Source organism: Periplaneta americana, chromosome 2 (assembly GCF_040183065.1).
Source record: "Periplaneta americana isolate PAMFEO1 chromosome 2, P.americana_PAMFEO1_priV1, whole genome shotgun sequence".
NCBI lineage: Eukaryota > Metazoa > Arthropoda > Insecta > Blattodea > Blattidae > Periplaneta > Periplaneta americana.
This window is the reverse complement of record NC_091118.1, coordinates 32,029,902-32,042,254: the sequence shown is the minus strand read 5'-3', so window position 1 is coordinate 32,042,254 and position 12,353 is coordinate 32,029,902.

The following is a 12,353-nucleotide window of genomic DNA, read 5'->3' as shown; positions in this document are numbered from 1 at the left end:
GAACAGGCGAATCACGTGTGATGAACCAGTGAAGGCAAAAGGTCTATCACGGGGAACCCTCCACACAATCATCCATGACTATCTGAAGGTGAAGAAGGTGTGTGCACAATGGATGCCACATACCCTCACCATTGCGAAGAAACAGACGCGTGTTGAGATATCCCAACAGTTGGTGCAACAGTACAGTGCAGATCCAGAGGAATTCTTTGAGCGTCTGGTCACCGTCGACGAGTCATGGTCTTTCCACGAGACTCCAGAAAAGAAACGCCAGTCTTTGGAGTGAAAAACATAATGGGAGCCCTCGTCCCAAAAAGTCACGGCCGGGACTATTCGTTCGGAAACAAATGACAACTGTGTTCTGGGACCAGGTAGGGATACTTCTGGTGGATTGGCTCCCTCCCAATACGACCATCAACAGTGACCGGTACTGCTCTTCCCTGCACCAACCCCGCCGACGCATTCAACAACGCCGCCACGGAAAATAGGGACATGGTTTTCTACTTCAACAAGACAATGCGCGGCCACATGCCAGTCTCCAGACCATTGCCACCATTAGCGAACTGGTTTTACTGTGCTGCCACATCCTCCATATTCGCCGGATCCGGCGCCTAGCGCCTATTCGACTCAATGAAAGAGGGCATGCGGGGTAAGAAGTTCACCATCAATGACGAACTTCATGCAGTTGGCCAGCAGTGGCGCCGGGATACCCCCAAAGAATGGTTTGCTACGTTCTGGCAGCTTCCGTATTTCCATTTATGTCGTCTACGGGAAGAACACCACCGGGAAAAATACGGTATTTTTTTCTTTTCAAATAGGGCCAGTTTTAGTTGAATGAATCTCCATCCTTAAGAATACCGTCGCACTTTGACATAGGCGTTTAAACACACTAAACTCGTGAATGGGCCAATATTATTAATTATGAATATGAGGAATCGACCATCGTACGAAATTTTCATCCCATGAACGAATATAAAAAATTGAGTCTATGGGTACTGTAAGTTTTGAGCGAAAACAAAAATGAATGTGAATAATTTCAAGGGAAAAATTGTTCCGGGGCCGGGTATCGATCCCGGGACCTCTGGTTGAACGTACCAGCGCTCTGCCAACTGAGCTACCCGGGAACACCACCCGACACCGTCTCAATTTTTCCCTTTATATCCACACAACTCGCGTGGGCTGACGAAAAGCCAGAGACCCACATCGAGTGCACACAATCTCTGTGTGACTTGGAATTGTGGTTTTCTGTTAACGTTCACAGTGACGTATATATTATGCAAATCTAGTCTTTCATGTAAAGCTTCCTGTAAAGCAGATTCGAATAATTTCAAGGGAAAAATTGTTCCCGGGCCGGGTATCGATCCCGGGACCTCTGGTTGAACGTACCAGCGCTCTGCCAACTGAGCTACCCGGGAACTCCACCCGACACCGTCTCAACTTTTCCCTTTTTATATCCACACAACTCGCGTGGGCTGATGAAACGCCAGAGACCCACATCGAGTGCACACAATCTCTGTAGCTCAGTTGGCAGAGCGCTGGTACGTTCAACCAGAGGTCTCGGGATCGATACCCGGCTCAGGAATAATTTTTCCCTTGAAATTATTCAAATCTGCTTTACAGGAAGCTTTACCTGAAAGACTAGATTTGCAAAAATGAATGTGTCAGAAATTTGCGCTTCTTTGCGTGGTCGTCATTCTTTAAGTTGTCAACAACAACGATCGTCTTTATCCCAGGTATTTACTGGTGATGTCCTAACAAAAGACCAATTCTCCGTACAGAAGCTGGTTTCCATCACTTAAGCTAATATCACGCATCTGAGAACATAATTTTCTAGGCCTATCAATTTCTCCCGAGAGATGAAACCCTCACTGCTGAGATATTATATTGCCAACAACTCGGTTGCCTTGAGGCATCAATTTAATAAAAACGACCGGGAAGACTGTATCAAGTGATCTTACAGCATGATGATGCCGTTCCGCTTACTGCTAACATTACAAAAGCGCTTATTCAAAAGCTCCATTTTGAGGATATTCCACATCCATTCTATTCTCCTGGAATTGCTCGAACACATTTTCAGCTTTCCTACTTTCTATCAACAAATTTGGAGGAATCTTCTTAAAAAAACGAAGCAGCTCTTTAAGGTCAGCTATACGATAACTTCAACTCCTAATCATGAAATTTCTTCATACATGGAATCGAAAAATTGTAAGAACAATTCAGGAAAATATATAGGTTCTGAAAAGTAACAGGTAATTTGGTATCCTAAAGAAACTAGTTCGATTAAGTAACATGTGTCTCAGTGAAACGTACAGCAGAGTTCATATAGACCAGTTTCTGTCTGACGCTTTTCCAATTCACTGCGGGCTAAAGCTCTACAGTATGACATAAGAAAAGTTCAGGAAAACAGAGAAAGTTAGGAATTGAACGAGTTACATCAGCTGCTTGTTTATGCAGATGACGTGAATATGTTTGGACAACATCCACAAACTATTAGGGAAAACACGGAAGTCTTACTTGAAGCAAGTAATGAGGTAGATTTGGAAGTAAATCCCGAAAAATACAAAGTACATTATTATTTCTCCTCACGAGAACATAGTACGAAATGGAAATACAAAAATTGCAAATTTGCCTTTTGAAAAGGTGGAATAATTCAAATACATTGAAGTAACAGGGTAACAAATATAAGTTGTTTTTATTTTATTGGGTTATTTTACGACCCTGTATCAACATCTAGGTTATTTAGCGTCTGAATGAAATGAAGGTGATAATGCCGGTGAAATGAGTCCGGGGTCCAACACCGAAAGTTACCCAGCATTTGCTCATCTTGGGTTGAGGGAAAACCCCGGAAAAACCTCAACCAGGTAACTTGCCCCGACCGGGATTCGAACCCGAGCCACCTGGTTTCGCGGCCAGACACGCTGACTGTTACTTCACAGTGTGGACTCAATAATATAAGTTACATTTGGGAGAAAATTAAACGCAGAATAAATATGGGAAATTCCTGTAATTATTCGGTTGAGATGCTTTTGTCATCCAGTCTGCTTTAAAAAAAAAACTGCACGTTAGAATTTAGAAAACAGTGATATTACCAGTTGCTTTGTATGGTTATGAAACTTTGACTCTCATTTTGAGAGAGAAATAGATGTTAAGAGTGTTCGAGAATAAGGTTTCTAGGAAAATATTTGTGGCTAAGACGGACGAAGTTACAGCAGAATGGAAAAAATTACACAACGCAGAACTGCACGCACTGTATTCTTTACCTGACATAATTATGAACATCCGGTTTCTTTCAAAGCTGTTTTTAAGTAGGAGGCAACCTTAATTGATCTTTTTTTCATTTTCTACACATCTTAAAAATTCTGCCACTGTTATATTACCGCACACACACTGTGGGAGATATTCCAGAACACGAGCTCAGACCTGCCGAGGCTGTTAGTTGTGCAAGAAGGAAATGGTGGACACATACAACATCCACGATGAAGTTAAGGTAATGGGGAGTGATGCAAAAATCTCTTTTCTTGTGTAACATGCCAGTGCAATAATTTTGTTTCTGTAAAATAAATAATTTTGGATTTACTATAAACATTGTGATTTTATGGTTCAAACTAACACAGCTAAACCGGACAAAATTATTATATTAATTGAAACGCACAGAGTACACGGGGTACAAATGGCATTAAAAATGAATTAGTGTTGCAATAATTATTATTTAAAGGGATGATATGTTTGGTGCCAAAGGGATATAAGTGCAGACTTCACTAGAGGTATCAGCACCTGTCAAATTCCCACTTATAACCCTTGGGCAGCAAAAAGGATCATCACTATTCTAACACCTACCTAAGTTTTTAAAGATGTCACTTTTACCCCTTGTACTCTGAGCGCCTCAATTTCAGTTCATTAATACTTCACTTTCGTAGTTCCATGAAATTCTGCCACTAAGCTAGACAGTTTATTGTAAAAGTTAAGAAGAGAGAAGCATTTCTTTGATTGATTAAGTAAAAATTAAACCTTCTCTACGCAGTAAGAAAATGCTTAATAAGCTTGCTTTTGAACGCTACTAAATTCCGATATTGGATTCTTTATTTTTATACACAAATCGTAGATGCTGTAATTAAAAAAATTAGGCATGATATTTAAATCTTGTCCTCATGGGGGAAGAAATTTTCTCATGAAATTTCAGCCGGTGCCCACCCAGCATCGTGATGCACTTGGCGAGCTACGATAGGTAGCGAAATCCGGTTGCGAATACCAGCTATAACGGCTGGGGGGACCATCGTGCTAACCACACGATACCTTCATTCTGGTTGGATGATCGTCCACCTCTGCTTCGGGATGTGGGCGTGAGGCCAGCAGCCGGCTGGTCGGTCTAGGCCCTTTACGGGCTGTAGCGCCACGGATTATTATTATTATTATTATTATTATTATTATTATTATTATTATTATTATTATTATTATTATTATTATTATTAAGAATGTCCTCAGTCATGTTGCATTACCTTAAGCACTGAAGGACCTCTCTTCTCTAGCACGTCAACTCTCCAACATGTAGACCGCACTCGTAATCTGTTGTGATCTTAAGCCGCTGTTATATGTTGCAAACGTACTTCCGTATATATTTTATCTGCATTCCTGACATATTATGACATTCTTCAATCGCTACAAAATATTGCCCACGTGAGCGTTTTGAAATAAGTAAGACTACCGGACAAATTTAAAGCGAGATTTATTTTCTACGGCTTAACCAACCCATTACCACAGTTAGTCACAAATGAAGGCTGTCAGTTCGAAGTATATCACAGACATGTTTGCAATTCATTCATTTCATTCAGTGTTCTGCCCAAGCGCAGGTCTTTCACTGCAAACCCAGCTTCCTCCAATCTTTCCTATTTTCTGCAATCCTCTTTGTCTACTCATTATGATCTATATAATATCTTAATGTCGTATATCATCTGATATCTTCTTCTACCCCGAACTCTTCTCCCGTTCACCATTCCTTCCAGTGCATCCTTCAGTAGGCAGTTTCTCGTCAGCCAGTAACCCAACCAATTTCTTTATTGTAGTGAAAAAGGTAGCTGTTGAAAATAAAAGCACATGCATCTGACTTTTTCTTTCCATTTTTCTTTCTTTCTCTCTTCCTTTCTTTTCTCCTTCCCTCCTTTTTATTCTGTCTTCCTTTTCTTCTTTGTTTCTTCCTTCCTGTCCTTTATTCCTTTGCTTCTTTCCTTCTTTCTTTGTTTCTTTCTTTTCTTCTTTCCTTGTTTCTTTCTTTGTTTCTGGCTTTTCTTCCTTTTCTTTCTTTGTTTCTTTTTTCTTTCTTTTCTTCTTTGTTTCTTTTCTTCTTTCTTTCTTTTCTTCTTCTTTGTTTCTTCTTTTCTTTCGTTCCTTCTTTGTTTCTTTCTTTTCTTCTTTCTTTGTTTCTTTTCTTTTTTTCTTTCTTTTCTTTCTTTTCTTTCTTTTCTTCTTTCTTTGTTTCTTTCTTTTCTTCTTTGTTTCTTTCTTTTCTTCTTTCTTTGTTTCATTCTCTTCTTATTTCATTTCTTTTTTTGTTTCTTCATTTTCTTTCTTTCCTTCTGTGTTTCTTTCTTTTCTCCTTTCTTTGTTTCTTTCCTTCTTTTCTTTCTTTCCTTCTTTGTTTCTTTCTTTCCTTCTTTGTTTCTTTCTTTTCTTCTTTCATTCTTTGTTTTTTCTTTTCCTTCTTTCATTCTTTGTTTCTTTTTTCTTCTCTCATTCTTTCTTTCTTGTTTCTTCTCTCATTCTTTCTTTCTTTTTTCTTCTCTCATTCTTTATTTCTTTTTTTCTGCTTTCATTCTTTATTTCTTGTTTCTTCTCTCATTCTTTCTTTCTTTTTTCTTCTCTCATTCTTTATTTCTTTTTTCTTCTCTCATTCTTTATTTCTTTTTTCTTCTCTCATTCTTTCTTTCTTTTTCCTTCTTTCATTCTTTCTTTTTCCTTCTCTCTTTCTTTTTTCTCTTCTAATTCTTTCTTTTTCTCCTTTCATTCTATCTTTCTTTTTCCTCCATTCTTTTTTCTTTTTCTTATTTCATTCTATCTTTTTCTTCTCTCATACTTTCTTCTTTTTCTTCTCTCATTCTTTCTTTTTCCTCCTTCATTCTTTGTTTCTTTTTCTTCTTTCATTCTATCTTTCTTTTTCTACTCTCATTGTTTCTTTTTCCTCTTTCTTTCATTCCATCTTTCTTTTTCTTTTCTCATTCTTTCGTTTTCTTTCTTTCTTTCTTTCTTTCTTTCTTTCTTTCTTTCTTTCTTTCTTTCTTTCTTTCTACCTGCCTTGCATTTTATGTATAATCTCTACGTTATTTTCTTATGTGTTGTTCTGTATTCTATTACATAATGATGTAGTTATACTGTGTAATTATTGTGCAATTTTGTTAGTTCAACTGATGAATTGTGTATGATGTAGATTGAAGTAATCTGCTCGCTATATAGGCTATTGTGTATTTTATGTGTAGCTCAAGAGATAAGTTGTTTATATTTGTAAACTGAGAATTAATTTGCTTGTTGAGTATTGTATATTTTTGTATAGTTTAGCTGATGTATTATTGTTATGAAGGGTTCAGAGCCATAGTGGGCCAAGTGCCATATATTAAAAACGTAGAAAACAAGGGTTAAAATTAAGTGAGTACCATAATTCAATGAAACATATAGCAGGTAATATAAAATATGCACATTAAAACTGAATGATATGTCAATCTTCATTAAATTATGGTATTCACTTAACTTTAATCCTTGCTTTCTCAATTTTTCATAAATGGTGCTTGGCCCACTATGGTTCTGAACCCTTCATATGATTGTAAATTGAAATAGCTCAACTGACGTATTGTTTATGCTTATAAATTGAATTGATCTGCTTGATATCTATTTTATATTTTTGCATAGCTAAATTAATTGAATTGTACATATATGCTTGTAAACGGAATTAATCTGCATGCTATATAATGCATAATTTTGAATGGCTCGGTTCATGAATTGTTCGGGCTTGTAAATTGAATTAATCTACTGTGTATTGTGTTTTGGTATAGTTCCATTCCTTACTGTTTACTTTATACTCTTTTATATGGTAGTACAACTATTATTATGTATTTATACATACTTGTAGAGCCATCAGTGTAGCTCAGTTGGCAGACTCGCTTGTCTGTTGATACGGAGCTGCGCTCGGGCTTGGGTTAGATTCCCGTTTGATGTTTTTACCGAGGTTTTCCCCAACTGTATGGAAAATATCAGGTACTCTATGGCGAATCCTCGGTCTCACCTCATCTCGCCAAGAAATAGTGTAACTCCTGACTTGTTCCACATTTTAAAGCTTCAGTGCTGATGTAAGATCTATGGATTGCAATAAATGTAAACTAGTGACTTGTGCAGCAAATGGTGCAAACTAAGTTCATTAGACGTTCAAATAAACATTTTTCAGATTTATTTTCAATGAAGAATACCAGACATTCTGAAAGTTATTTGCTTCCATAATAATGAAAGATACTCTGTCTCGAGCCAATACTGAAGAGAACCACGCATATAAATATCTACACCACACCGCCATTAAATATATGAAAAAGACCCAACTCCACTCGATTAATAACTATAAAAATATTTGATTTTTAATAATATTATTATCTTACGTAAGTTTTATAGCTTTCAGTAACATATACTATATAGCCGCCACTCAATAAAATATAGAAATCAAAATCTAATTTGTTATTCTCTACATCTACTTATATAATCCCAAAACGTTTCACTTTCATATCGTCAATATAGCATTAATATGTATAATTAATGAAAAATAATCACATCATGGCATTAACTACAATAATATTTCATTTCTAATAGTAATAATGTCATCAAACCACCTCAAGTTTTGTAGTTTTTAATATCCAATACACAGCTGTACCCAGAAAATTACACACCACAGAATCGAACCTGTAAATTATTTTTAGTAATTTAAGTTTTTAATAACCAATTTAATTTGAGCTCTAAATATGTCAGCATTCTTGCAGATCATGGCCTTCGTGTAATATTGTTTGCTGTAGTGTGTGTTTTGTTTTATTCTGAAATGCAATTAGGTAGTTCTCAAAACAGACGACAGATGGATTTTGGAAAATAGGAACTTTATGTTGACAAATTGACATTTCACTGAAAAGTACTATTTGTCTGAAAAACTTTGAGTTCCAAGCTTCAAAATGAGGGTTCATTTATTAAAATCCGTTCAGCCGCTTTCCCGTAATTTCCATTACCAGTTCAAATTATATATATAGATGGAAAAAAAATGAAAGCAGATCAATCGGCGATTACAATAAGCTATTTCAACTTCGTGTTGCCTAGTGAAGATAACCGGCTTGTTCACTGTTAACGTGTTGAAAGTTCAGGACTGTAATCCAGTGGGACACGTAGACGAGCAATAATAATTGGCTGTTAAGGTGAAGTAAAGGAACTTCTCTATGACGAGTAGAAATAAGTAGTCAATTTTCGACTTTTCTTTTGGAGGATAACGGCTATACCCAGGCGCGGAATGAAGACCAACCATTTCCGCGTCTGCAACTCGAGTACTAGCACACTAGGCTTCAATCGATGGTCCAGATCGTGATGGTTTCTGTGTTGGACGAAACAGTCGTAACAAATGATTTTACTTTGGGTAATCCCGTTCCCTTCCATCATTCTACCAACACTCCCCACCTCATCTTCATCTTATGCATTATATACGATAGTTAGAAACTGACTGGTGGAAGCCTTGGGGGTATCGAATTTCCGATCATGATATAGGGAGGACTTGGGGCTCTTCTGAGAATGAGAAGGGTAGGGTTCATCATCCCCTTCAAAATTATATTTATAAAAATAGGTGTGCGATTTGAGATTCAAAAGTGGAGGTGGACGGAGGTAAAGAGGTACAACTAGGGTTGCCAACTTTTTTTGAAGAAAATACGGGAGAGTAAGGAATCGAAAAAATTTCATATATAAAATAGTCAAATTATTCGGTTCAGTTACTGAAAAACAACCTTATTCTACACTTCGGCAGATAGGCTTAAATTAAAAGTATTTTGAGACATTTAGTCTCGCGTAATAGTTGAAGTCAACCAACTGCAGTTTTCAGCTCTGATTTGATTAAATGTGTCGTGCTCCTGTTTCGAACATCTGTCCAATTATTATTCTTCATGAGATGAAACACCCTCTTTGTATGAGCATTACTACTTAGTATGCTTAGGACAAAACTAGCCAGTTTTTCCAAATTTACAACATTAACACTGTTTGATTTTAGACAGGTGAGAACTAAAAACCATTTCTGGCAAGCATTATTTTCTACAAAGACTGCAAATTTTAATGCATTTCTTGAACAACAAAATTCATCATATAAACAATCCTCATTCACGGCAAAATCAAATGTTTAGAATACAATTTTTTATATTATGCACAAATAAGGGAGAAACACGCTCGAAAAGATTAATAATATAGGAGCCGGAAGTCTGTTAAAAATTAGAAGCAAATACGGGAGATTCCGGAAAATACGGGACGGTTGACAACCCTAGGTGCAACAGAGAATTCAATTAGCAGTGGTTTTGAACTTCCCCCTAGAAAGCCAAATCGACTTTTTTCCCCTCAAAATCGTTCCCTTGCATATCTAAAATTACTGAAGGTGGGAAGTTTTGAAATGAACACACAGGGGAGTCCGCTTGTGTGTAGGAATTGACTCTCCACATTGTTGAGGTCAACGCATATATCATGTAAGCGTTTCCAAGGCGACCAAATTCGAATGACGTCAATATAAGAAATCGTTCTATCATATCCTTTCGTTAGTTCTAAATGAAGGTCGAAAATAGACGTTACACGTCTAAAAGCTTGTCCACAATAAACCGGGAACGGAAAAAACGAGACCCGAAAAATTGTTAAAATAAATTTATTTAAATGTGAGCAATCACAATTAATATTCACCTTTCCGTTCCCGGGCTCTGACAAGCTTCTCGTTAATTGTGAATGCTCACATTTAATTACATTTCTTGTAACAATATATCCTTTCTCGTTCTCGTCGTTTCCTTCCCGGTTTATTGTGAACCAGCCTTAAACCAGGAATAATAATGTAATTACTTATATTATATTAATTACTGTAAATGACCTTTTCATATTAGTTTTTTTCCAGAAAATATTCAGCCATTGTCTGCTGAACTGTTGAAGCACTTACACTAGTTCAGTTCTGCCATGTTTGATTCATAATTCTTTATCATTCTTCATGCATTAGTCAACTTTTTTTTGTAACAGAAGTTTGCTATATTGCGAGTGAAATCAAGCTAAATGTTAACAACATAAGTCATAGTGTGCAAAGGGGTAGATATATACTAGTTTCGAGTATTAATTTTTAGTTTAAATATAAAGACAGGTAATTTATTAAATAAATATCGTGCAAAAGTTACTGACTTTAAGCTATTCTTCTTCTTCTTTTCCCTATCAATCTTTACCTTTGTTGGAATTTGTCATATATAAATTTAACATTAAAAAAACTACACAATGCAGGCCCCCCTGGAAGTACGAGGACCCTTCACTACAAGGGCAACACACATTCAGCAGTAAACAAGGCTCCTTGAGTTTTGATGTTTCCGTAGACCTCCACCTTCTGCCACTAGCAACGAAGTCTCAGTGTATACTCCGTGTTGTAGTCAACTTAACACATCGGTCCCCAAGATGCTACGTCTGTTTATCACATTGCCTACTGCAGTTGCATAGAATAGCAGGCTGGAAGATTTGGCGTTAGTAAACAGGGTGAACAGAAAGTCTGCCGACAAACCGTTAATGGTTATGGAGTACACTAAACTTAACAATATGAGGAACGAAACTAATAGTCAGAAATAAATTGTTCACAATACGATATAAACTATCAATAGAAAATACATATAGGTCTACTAAACAAAATTTCCAATAAAATTTAATTATTTCTTTCAATTGTATTTTTAAATTTAAGATCGAAGGTATTATAATATTTGTTTGTTTACATTTCGACTAAAAGTGAATGCCATTGCCAATGACTTTGCGCTGAATACATACAGAAACACAACACAATAATAAGTAGGGACCATACTTTGTCTCAGGAGGTACAGAATTACTACTACTACTACAAGAGTGACTAAAGAATTTCCTCAACCAAATGTTCCCTGGTAGATGGATTGGAAGAAACGGACACATTGAATGGCCAGCTAGATCACCTGACCTCAAGCCATTGGATTTCTTCCTGTGGGGTTACTGAAATTCCAGGCTGTATCGTGATAGACCGAACAGTACTGAAGACCTGAAATTAAGGATTAGTAATGAGATGGAACTGATCACTCCTGAAACTGTGAGAAAGTCAATGAACTGCCTTCGTGACAGACTGGGGCATTGTTTGACTGTGAATGGTTCTTATTTTGAACATTCGTTATAATTTTAAACATTTTCTGAAACAGTTATGTTATTGTTTTGTTTGTTTCATGACCTACTCCGTATGAATACACACATTTATTTTGTGTTACATTATCAAATCATTTGGAAGAACCATAACATTTACAAGGGAATTAATCATTTATGCTGAATAAAACTTCTATTTTTATGTAAAATTGAATGGAGATTTCAAATATGTAAAATGTAATCTAGGGTGGCATTTAAAAAAAGTGTTATCTTTTTGCCACATCCTATACATGAATCAATACTTTTGAGAGACCACAGTCATAAGTTTTAGTTAGATATCTCCAACAACGTTTGTTTTTAGTATTTTTTCATAAAATGAATATGTAAAGAATTATTAGCAATATTCCATACTTAATTAACACACTGTATACCTTATTTGGAGTTATAGCCATTTATTTTATTGGTGTTTTAAGCGGGACACGGTATATAATGTCACTAAATAATAAAAAATTGCTTTAAATATCTGAAAAAATACAAAAATTTACTGGGGTATTTCGACTACACCGCGTGATATAAGGAAGGTGCTGAAAAGTATGGGATCGTGACGGTTAAAATATAAAATTGGGAGCAGTGTTATAAAATATTGGAAAGATTCCAATAGGTATTTATTTAACAAAATTAATATATTTATAATATACAATACATACATTTATTTTACATTCAGTAAGAAGAGACAAAAGAATGTACAGATTAGCCAACGTACAGGCTAATGCTGCTTATGATTAGGTTTTCTCCGGAGCGGTTGTTTGTGCGCTTTCAATCGGAGACCTCCGGTTACCTCCGACTGATGCCGCGCAGGTTGTATATGTGCTGTGGCGCAGACATACATTTTTCTCTGAGCATTCCTTTAATCGGATCACGTAGTGATTCGAGTCCGCTGACGTCCGCGTATCTTTTAAAATAAGTGTGTAATTTTTTTTGTC